This window comes from Tachyglossus aculeatus, chromosome 10 (genome assembly GCF_015852505.1).
Source record: "Tachyglossus aculeatus isolate mTacAcu1 chromosome 10, mTacAcu1.pri, whole genome shotgun sequence".
NCBI classification, from domain to species: domain Eukaryota; kingdom Metazoa; phylum Chordata; class Mammalia; order Monotremata; family Tachyglossidae; genus Tachyglossus; species Tachyglossus aculeatus.
The window spans coordinates 26,538,273-26,548,979 of NC_052075.1; the positions used below are offsets into that span (position 1 = coordinate 26,538,273).

Below are 10,707 nucleotides of genomic sequence, written 5' to 3' on the forward strand. Positions count from 1 at the left end.
GCTACTGCTATAGCTACTACTATTACTACGGCTACATTTACTACCAATGTCTTGTCTTTCCGACCCATGGTGACAGCACGGACATATCTCTCCCAGAAAGCCCCGCTCTCCATCTGCAATCGTTCTGGTAGTGTATCCATAGAGAGTTGGGAAAAATACGGAAGTGCTTTACCATTGCCACCTTCCAAGCAGTAAACTCTAGTCTCCGCCCTCGACTCTCTCCCATGCCACTGTTGCCCAGCACGGGTGAGTTTTGACTTGTAGCAGACTGCCTTCCACTCGCTAGCCACTGTTCAAGCAAGGAATAGAATGGGTAGGCCTCTGCTTGACTCTCCCTCCCGTAGCCAAGACTGGAAGAGTACTGGAAACTCTCCAGGTGCGACACTCAGTGGGCCTACTATAGTATTTGTGGAGAGACAGCCAACCTGAAAAGTTGTGGAGATTGTTGCATTGATGCATTCCCTGGAGCCTAAATTGAGATTCCCCAGTTCAACACCTGACACAGCATTTCCCCATAGTTCTCAAGGATGGTCAGGGGCTACCCCAGGCCCCCTCGGAAGACTAGTTGGCTGTGATATAGCCACTGAAGTCCTCCAAGCTACCCTAGCTCATTCATTCATTCACTCAATCGTATTTATTGAGCACTTACTGTGTGCAGAGCACTGTACTAAGCACTTGGAAAGTACAAGCTGGCAACATATAGACTGTCCCTACCCAACAGAAGGCTCACAGTCTAGAAGGGGGAGACAGACAACAAAACAAAACATGTTAACAAAATAAAATAAATAGAATAGAAAATATGTACAAGTAAAATAGAGCAATAAATCTGTACAAACATATATACAAGTGCTGTGGTGAGGGGAAGGAGGTAAGGCAGGGGGGATGGGGTGGGGGAGAGGAAGGAGGAGGCTCAGTCTGGACCTCTACCTCTCAGGGGAGGACATTCCCCCCAGATCACAAGAAAACAGCTAGAGGGGCAGGGGCATACTGAGGGCGTAAGGCAGAGGAAGCATGTCAAGCTCCAAAAGGTGGCTCCCATCCCACCCTACGTAGAGCACGAGTGTGTCCCCCCTCTAGACTGTAAGCTTGTCGTGGGCAGGGAATGCGTATGCCGACTCTGTTCTATTGTTATATTGTACTCTCCCAAGCATTTAGTACAGTGCTGTGCATATAGTGAGCACTCAGTACTATCGATTGATTGATTGACTGAGGGAGGGCACTCCTGTGACAGGACTATGGCTGTTCAGCAACAGTGGCAGAGATAAAAGCAAGGGAGAAGAGACATGCTATAGATGGTATGTTCTGGACAGCCACAGTGGCTCCTCTGAGGGAAAGGGGAGACAGCCTCAGAGCAGCTGCTTTTGCTGCCAAATGGCTAAAACATCCTAAAAATGGGGAATGGTTGTTGAACATGTGAGATATGACATTTTCCTGAATGACTGGATAGGCCTATGCAAGCAAAAAAAGACATTCAGGAATAATTACCTGTGAACTTGATCAATTCAAAGTCATCACTTCGACCAAGTGGAGGAAAAAAAAATCATTTTCTGAATTACCTGAAAATTCCTTTCAGGTTTCCATTTTGCTTTGTTTCCAAAGGCATAAATCAGTCAGTCATCATCATCATCAATTGTATCATCAGTCAATCAGTGGCATTTATTGAGCACTTACTGTGTGATGAGCATTATACTAAATGCTTGGGAAAAAGCAATGCAGCAGAATGGATAGACACATTCCCTGCTCCCAAGGAGCAGTGTGGCTATGAGAAGCAGTGTGGCTTACTGGAAAGAGCACAGGCTTGGGAGTCAGAGGTCATGGGTTCTAATCCTAGCTCTACCACTTGTCAGGTGTGTGACTTTGGGCAAGTCACTTAACGTCTCTGTGCCTCAGTTACCTCATCTGTAAAATTGGGATTAAGACTGTGAGCCCCACATGGAAAAACCTGATTACCTTGTATCTACCCCAGTGCTTAGAACAGTGCTTGGCACATAGCAAGCGCTTAAAAAATGCCATCATTATTATTATTATTATTATTAAGAGCTTCTTGTTCAGAAAATAATAGACTGTATACTAATACAAATAACAAAATGGCCCCATAAGTAACTATGCCAATTTCAATCGTTTGTCAGTTCCAAGTTCCCCATCAGGTCCCTTAAAAGCAGGGGCGGTGACATTTGCTACCACTGTACTCTCTCAAAGGCTTAGTCTGTTTCCCCCTCTAGACTTTTAGCTTATAGTGTGCAGGAAATGTGTATTTTTATTGTTTTATTGAACTCTCTCAAGTGTTTAGTACAGTGTTCTGCACACAGTAAGGGCTCAATAAATATGACTGACTGACTGATTGATTGGCAGGGAAATGTCAGTAGGTTAGTTTCACAATGCCAAGGCCAAACAGGGCTTCAACAAAATAATGACCATGAGGTTGATGCCAGTGATTATGAATACAACCTCTTGGCTGTATATTGGAGTAATGCCAGGAGCTATGAAAGCATCCATATTCAAAAGGAGTACAGGTGGTAGGAAGGGAAACTAACTCTCCTTTGTAAACCTAGAAGTTGGAGGATCATTTGACCCTAGACTGTAAGGTCCTTGTGGGCAGGGAATATGTCTATGTACTCAACTGTATTCTACTCTCCTAAGAGCTTTCATAGTGCTCTGCCACAGTAAATGCTCATATTTATCAGTGATTGATTGTTTGACCTCCAAGGGGAAAATCAAATCCCACTCCAGACCATTAGTATTGGTTGAGCAGGTGGTTTCTGCCCAGACTCACCGCCCGCATGATTATATGATTGATTCCGGAATCCAAATGGTACAAGATCAGAACTTTCAGTTTAAGGTGGATACAATCTAGAATGTCGAGTGGGTGTATAGGCTGTCAGAAGAAAGATCAGCTTACCCAAAGTAAAAGCAAACCACGTTTGAATGATTGTCTTGCCAATTTTGACAATTTTGTTTCTGTCAACTTTGGCAGGTAGTTAATTCAGAACAGAATGGAACTTCAGTGCCAATATTCCTTCAGTGGATAGGAATATTTGTGTTTATTTCTGTGACAGTGACTGGGTTTACAAAAGAGAATTGAAATGAAGGATTGATGGTATTACAGTATCTGGAAAATTCAGTCCCCAAATATTTTGCTAGGGAATAAGAAGGGAGAGGATTGGGCTAAATTGTCCATACGGACTGTTTAAGTGATCAAAATTGCTTCACTCACCCCTACCAGGCAAGAACTATGTATTACAGTCTTCATAAAAATAGGAAGAATGGGAAAAGCAGTGGCCAGGAATGAAAATGAAGGTAGATCATTCATTCAGTGATAATTAACTCAATAAGGATGGACAAAACAGTCTCTTTAATTCTACTCTACAGTTCTCTGCAACATGATTGCCTTTAAACTGAAATGTCAGTCAGTCAGCAACATACATGCAAAGATGTGCTGATAATCTCTCTTCCAAATCAATGGTTACTTGCTCAAATCAGAGTACTAAGAGGGTGATGTAAAAAATAACAACTGTGGTATTTGTTAAGTGTTTATTATGTGACAAGCACTGTACTAAAACCTGTTATAAGTACAATCAGATCGGATATGGGGTCTTTGTCCCATATGGAGTTCACAGCCTGAGGGGAAGGGTGAACAGATAGTTAATCCCCATTTTACAGAGGAGGAAGTTGAGGTCCAGAGCAGTTAAGTGACTTTCAAATGGTGGAGCCAGGATTAAAACCTAGGTCTGGGTAGAAGATGAAAAATATGGCCCAAATAATTCATTTGTAGGCAGAGTCTGAAACTAATGCCTCTGAAGCAAGTTCTGAGACTGTATTAGTTTATAATGTAAATATAATAATAATAATGATGATGGCATTTGTTAAGCACTTACTATGTGCAAAGCACTGTTCCAAGTGCTAGGGTGGAGTACAAGGTGATCAGGTTGTCCCACGTGGGGCTCACAGTCTTAATCCCCATTTTACTGATGAGGTAACTGAGGCACAGAGAAGTTAAGTGACTTGCCCAAGGTCACACAGCAGATATGTGACGGAGCCGGAATTAGAACCCATGATCTCTGACTCCCAAGCCCGTGCTCTTTCCACTGAGCCACGTTGCTTCCGTAAATGTCTGTAATTCTTCAGATGTATCACCCCAAGGAAGAGGCTTAGCTGCATGCAGTTTGAGATATTTCCATCTTAATCAGAGATCAAAATGCAAAACCCAGCACTTGGTGTCTTTCAGTTGAGGAAATCAAGGCTAAACATTCAGGAGGGTTTCAAACAACTCCAATAGTTTCTCCTTCCTTCATATTTTAAGAACCAGCTGTGTCTATACCAACGATAGAAAGAGGAGAAAGAGGTGATTGAGTAAATCGAGCAGAGAAGCAGAAAAAGGGTTTTTTTTGTTTGATTTTTCATTCTGAATGGGTTCGTTTATATGAATTATATAAATTAAACTCCATAGACAAGTTTGTGCTCTCCACTCCCATTTGTCTGCCTGACAGCCCTCACAAGGTCATCTTTTCCCAAGGTTCTCTGGCAAGGAGGGCACTTCTCAGACACACAACTGTTCCAGAAACACTAGAAAAGAGCACTTGAAGCATATAATTAAAAAAAAAAAACTAGTTTGGGGTTTTGTTTTTGTTTGAATTGTCATTCAGAAACTCCCCCCACAAGCTTGACTGCCTATGGCAGGCTCCAAAATTGAAACAAAACAAAGGTGGAGGCAGGAGAACAAGTATGAAAACCCAAAAGGTTTAATTTCCTGTGAGGGACTATTTATATTGAATGAGAGAATTTAATTTTCCTGTAACCACATCAAACAGGTAAATATTTTAATGGACTCCAGGAGCTAAACACATTCAGACAAAATGAGCAATAATTAAAACGACTTCAAGGGCCCGCTGCTACTTCTAAGCCTGGGTTTAGAATCCCAGGAACCAACATATAAGATAAATTTGACACTCTTTCTAAAAGGAGGCCAAGTAGATTAATAAGATGACTTTAACACCCATCTTCCCCTGCTGACTGTAATATTCTTCTTGGCAGGAATCACAATCTATCAACTCTGTTGTGTTGTACTTTTCCAAATGCTTAGTACAGTGCTTTGCGCACAATAAGTGTGATCCTTAGCTGTGATACAATTGATTGATTCCTTCATTCAAGATGCGAAGACGATCCCTTACCCACATCTTCTAGACTGTGAGCCCGCTTTTGGGTAGGGACCGTCTACATGTTGCCAACTTGTACTTCCCAAGCGCTTAGTACAGTGCTTTGCACACAGTAAGTGCTCAATAAATACAATTGAATGAATGAATGAATGAATGAATCTTCCCTCTGGCTGGGAGCCCCCTCCCCTCCATAATAATAATGGCACTTGTGAAATGCTTACTATGTGCAAAGCACTGTTCTAAACGCTGGGGGGATACGAGATGATCAGGTTGTCCCACGTGGGGCTCACAGTCTTCATTCCCTATTTTACAGATGAGGTAACTGAGGCTCAGAGAAGTCAAGTGACTTGCCCAAGATCACACAGCAGACAAATGGCAGAGCCGAGATTAGAACCCATGACCTCTGACTCCCAAGCCCGTGCTCTTTCCACTGAGACACGCTGTGTATGCCAGACAAACACTCTCCCTACATACAAAGTTTTATTAAGGTCACACCTCCTCCAAGAGGTCTTCTCTAATTAAGTACTATTTTCTCCTCCTCCCTCTCCCTCCTGTGTCATCTCTGCACTTGGATTCGTACCCTATGGGCATTTAGTACTTAGCGCTTAGTACAGTGCTCTGCACACAGTAAGCGCTCAATAAATACAATTGATTGATTGATTTGGTATTCACCCTCAGCCCCACAGCAATTATGTGCATATCTGTAAATCATTTATTTATATTGATTTCTGTCTCCCCCTATAGCCTGGAAGCCCAATGTGGGCAGGGAAAATATCTACCAACTCTGTTGCATTGTACTCTCCCAATATTTAAGCCCTGAATAAATACCATTGATTGATTGATTGATTGATAAATCCAGCAGGCTTATTCTTTCAACACCGTTATCCTGCCATTAGCAGCACTGGCCATGTTACATCTCTTCCTGGAACTAAGCAAAAGCTGTCTACCACATCCCCCACCATCCTATCTCTGTGCCTCAGTTTCCTCATGGGATAGGGATTAAATACTACTCCCTCCTACTTAGCCCCAAATTGATTATCTTATATCAATCCTGGCTCCACCACTTGCCTATTATGGTATCCTGAACAAGTCATTAAAGTCCTCTGGACTTCACCTGTACCATGTAGCCCCTCCCTCTAGACTGTGAGCTCCAACTGGTATGGGAACATTTTCTGCCATGATTATCTTCTATCTATCCCCACACTCAGTACAGAACCTGGAAGACATTAAGTGCTTAACAAATATTACAGTTATTACTGCCAAGAGAAGAGTTAGGGGCCCAGTCAAAATATTTTTTCCAAGTCCTTACTCCATCCATTGAATGAAGCCAAGCTCTGCAATGCAGTCACCCCTTCACTGACAGTCTTAAGGATTTAAAAATTATGGCATAGTTTGCCCTTTCACCCCTGGTTAGTGTAATTTTGTGCCCTGAGCAGTGATGTGGGGTCATGTGAAATCCAGCCCCTTGTCAATTCCTAAATATGGTGCAATTAATCTCTTCCTCAATTAGATTGCCCACAGTCTAACCAATAACTGGCCAATATCTTTATTATGGAAGAATTACCAAGGGCCAAAGAGGGCTGGTTCATTAATTGTCTGAACTCTTCCCCTTTAGTGGGCTCACTGTCAAAGAACACATCCTTTCTCTGGTATTGAGAGCCACAGCTCTGACATTCTTCTCCTGCTGAGCAGATTCCAGCTTCCCTTCAGTGTTGGAATACTGCAATCAATCAGGAAGGCCCCCAGAAAACCACCTGCTGCTTGTATATAGTGTCATCTGCCAGAAACCCTACAGAGTGAATTCTGTTATCAGTCTGCGCAAACAGCACCAGACAGAGCAACAAATCCCTCTCTTCAGAGATCCTGCAGGGACTGGGTAAGCCTGGAGGACTCTACTGATTTGGGTTTAATTAATTTTGTGCTGATCCACAACATCTTTAAAGCTATATATGGCATTATCCTGTCTTGGCTGGAAAATTGCTAGATTTAATTCCAAATTAAAGATTGAAAAAGTTAGTGAGGGAGTCCCATTTCAAAGTTTTTCAGTCGAAAATAATTGCCTAGGCAAATAGGCAGACTCCCTCAGTCTCGGTCTACACTGGCAAATGAAGTTCAGTTGAGAAAGTACCAATCTGGATTATACTCTGGACATGGTTCCGTATCAGGGCTGGATGTGGCAGATAACCACTTATGAGTTTTTAAATGATATTTGTTAAGCATTTACTATGCATCAAGCACTGTTCTAAGCACTGGGGTAGATATAAGCTAATCAGGTTGAGTACAGTCCCTGTCCCACATAGAACTCACAGTCTAAGTAGGATGGAGTCATGAGTTGGAAGATGCATCCTGTGCTATCCCTTCCCCCCAGAAGATTTCCAATTTGCTAGGCAAGAGCAGAGAGAACGCTGCCCTCTAATTACTTTCCCCTTTGTATTCCCTGTCTCCCCAGACTCAGGAGCAGTAACTTTGCCCCCGTCCCTACCCTAGTCCCTTGCTCCTAATAATCTTTCCTAATATTCCAGAGAAGCAGCGTGGCTCAGGGGGAAGAGCCTGGGCTTTGGAGTCAGAGGTCATGGGTTCAAATCCCTGCTCTGCCAATTGTCAGCTGTGTGACTTTGGGCAAGTCACTTAACTTCTCTGTGCCTCAGTTACCTCATCTGTAAAATGGGAATTAAGATTGTGAGCCCCAAGCGGGACAACCTGATTGCCTTGTATCCCCCCAGCGCTTAGAACAGTGATTTGCACATGTAAGCACTTAACAAATACCATCATTATTAATAATAAACATAATAATAATGGCACTTTCGTTCGTTCATTCTATCGTATTCATTGAAGACTTACTGTGTGCAGAGCACTGTACTAAGCACTTGGGAGAATACAATATTACAGTAAAGCAGATATATTCCCTGCCCATAATGAGCTTACAATCTAGAGGGGGAGACAGACATTAATTTAAGTAATTTACAGATATGTACATAAGTGCTGTGGGCCTGGGAGAGGGAATGACATGCAACAAGCACTGTTCTAAACACTGGGATAGATCCAAGTTGATCAGGTTGGACACAGTCCCTGTCCCATTGGGGCTCACGGTCTTAATCCTCAATTTACATATGAGGTACCTGAAGTACAGGGAAGTTAAGTGACTGGTCCAAGATCACAAAGCAGAGAAGTGACAGCATCGGGATTAGAACCCAGGGCCTTCTGACTCACAGGCTTGTGTTCTATCCATTAAGTAATGCTGCTTCTGAGCCATGCTGCTTTCCTTTCCAGATGCATCATGAATCTTCTGCTCCATGACCAATTTGTCCTTTTCCCTAAAGTTTTTGGTCAAAGTAACCATGCCAACAGATAATTCTAATCCTCAAAAAGCTTGTTTTTGCTATCTATTCACTAACGACTCCAGCTAGTGAGCCCAGGTTTTGCCCAGGTAACCATGGTCATCAATCCATGACGGGATAGATTAAGGTTTCCCTAGGGTGCCAGGAAAACCTTTGCTAAAGATTATGCTCCTGTCTGACACTTTGAGTGCTCAGCAGAAAACTGGGGAAGAAAGCTAATTGCCCCAGCTCTCTCCCCATTGTAGTAGTGGTAGATTCCCCAAGGAGATGGCAGAAAAAAAGACAGTATGGTATTAACTATATATACAAAACATGCAAGTCAGACACTAAAGTCTCTCGTCAGGAATATATGAGGAAGAAACAACAGTAACTAATCCTTAACCTGACCTGAACTACCCCAAAAGCATTGGTTGTCCACTGAATTACCCGTTCATCTTATTTTTGCATTTTTTTATGGTATTTGTTATGGCTTACTACGCTTCAAGTGCTGGGGTAGATAAGCATTCCTCAGGCTGGATACAGACCTGTCCCAAATGGGGCTCACAGTCAAGTAGGGAAGTGAACAAATTCTGGATCCCCATTTTGTAGTTGAGGAAACCGAGACACAGAGAGGGTAAGTGACTTGCCCAAGGTCACACAGCAGTCGAGTGGCAGAGCTGGGAATAGAACCCAGGTCCTCTGGCTCCCAGAACTGTACTATCTTGTCTGTTTTGGCTTATTGAATCTGTTGCTTAGTATTTTTTTGAAGCTACATTATTGTTTATAATCTGTCTACCATCACCTAGATTGTGGGCCCCATTGTAGATCATAAAGTCATTCACTGTGATACAATAGGGTTATGTTCTATAAAAAAAAGTGAGTGCATTGTGAATGGCTCCGTCGTTTGGTAGGTTTTCCATAAACTTATATGTTATGAATTAGGATCTGTTATAGAACTTCAGGAAGTACTTCATTTTTTGAAGATTAAATTGCCTTTTCAAGCATCACTGACTGTAACACCAAACATCACTACACGATTTTTCAAACTTGGTGGAAATATTTGAAATTACATTATTTGAGCGCCTACTGGATGCAGAGCACTATACTAAATACTTATATGAGCAACATCAGAGTAGGTAGACAAGATCTCTGTCCTCAAGGAGCTTACAATCTAAAAGAGGAGACAAACACTGAGAAAATTTACTAGGACTGAAAGAAGAGAGAAGAAGTGTTGGTGCATATGCAATATGAAAGAAATGATTGTGATCATTTCACAATATTTCACCTATCACAATTTCACAATCATTTCACAATTTCACAATCACAATATGATTGTGAGCTTGGAAGGAGTAGGAGAAGAGGGTGGTTACGTAGTGGGGAGAGAGCTGATTGAGTGAAGTCAGAATCGGAAGGACCTGTGCTCTAATCCCGGGTCTGCCACTCGTCTGTTGTTTGACTTTGGGCAAGTCACTTAACTTCTCGCTGCCCCAGTTGCCTCATTTATAAAACAGGGATTAAGACTGTGAGCCCCAAGTGGGGACCTGCATTATGATTATGAGATGCCCTAGGAGGCAGCAGATGTGGAATGTGTTGCCAATGTGTTGCCAATTGGTATGTGTTGCCAATTTGTACTTCCCAAGCGCTTAGTACAGTGCTCTGCACATAGTAAGCGCTCAATAAATATGATTGATGATGATGTTGATGATGTGGAAGTCTGTTTTTCTGACTCTGTGGTTTCTTGTCCAACATAGATTGAATAACAGCTTTTTTCTTTACTTCTTACAGTGTCTTGTGGCAGGCTAATTCCTTCTGAACATTTCTTCACATTTTTGAGTTTCTCTACCAGGGTCTTTGTCATCCATTTTCATAAAGTCACCTGCTTTTTTGAAAATTGATACAAGACTTCTGAATCCCCGAAATTTAGCTAGTGGTGGAGAGACCAGATTTTCTTCTCTTCTTCTGCATCTTGAAATGGTGTAATGAATGGTCAGAGTTCAAAGAGGGCCTCTTTGGAAAATGTGATGCAATGAGCTCATTAGCACCTGCATTGTCCAAATCTAAATTAAATTACCACACCAGTTCAACAACTTATTTGGCTATCTGCCCTGACAAATTGTTTACATTTTTAAAATCTCACACCAACAGTAGACATATCTTACTCCCTGATCTATTAATTAATTTCCCCAAATTTTCATGGAGCTGGAAGCCTGAAAGACAACTCACCTCCCAAGGCTTCC

The 10,707-nt window shown here is 42.2% G+C and overlaps 1 non-coding gene across 1 annotated transcript; it reads right to left on the reverse strand.

The window, feature by feature from the left end:
• Positions 1 to 256: 256 nt before the first annotated feature.
• LOC119933803 lies at positions 257 to 394 on the reverse strand. The gene has a single exon (XR_005452674.1). It is a non-coding gene; the product is annotated as a small nucleolar RNA SNORA7 (small nucleolar RNA).
• Between the last annotated feature and the right edge of the window lie 10,313 nt (positions 395 to 10,707).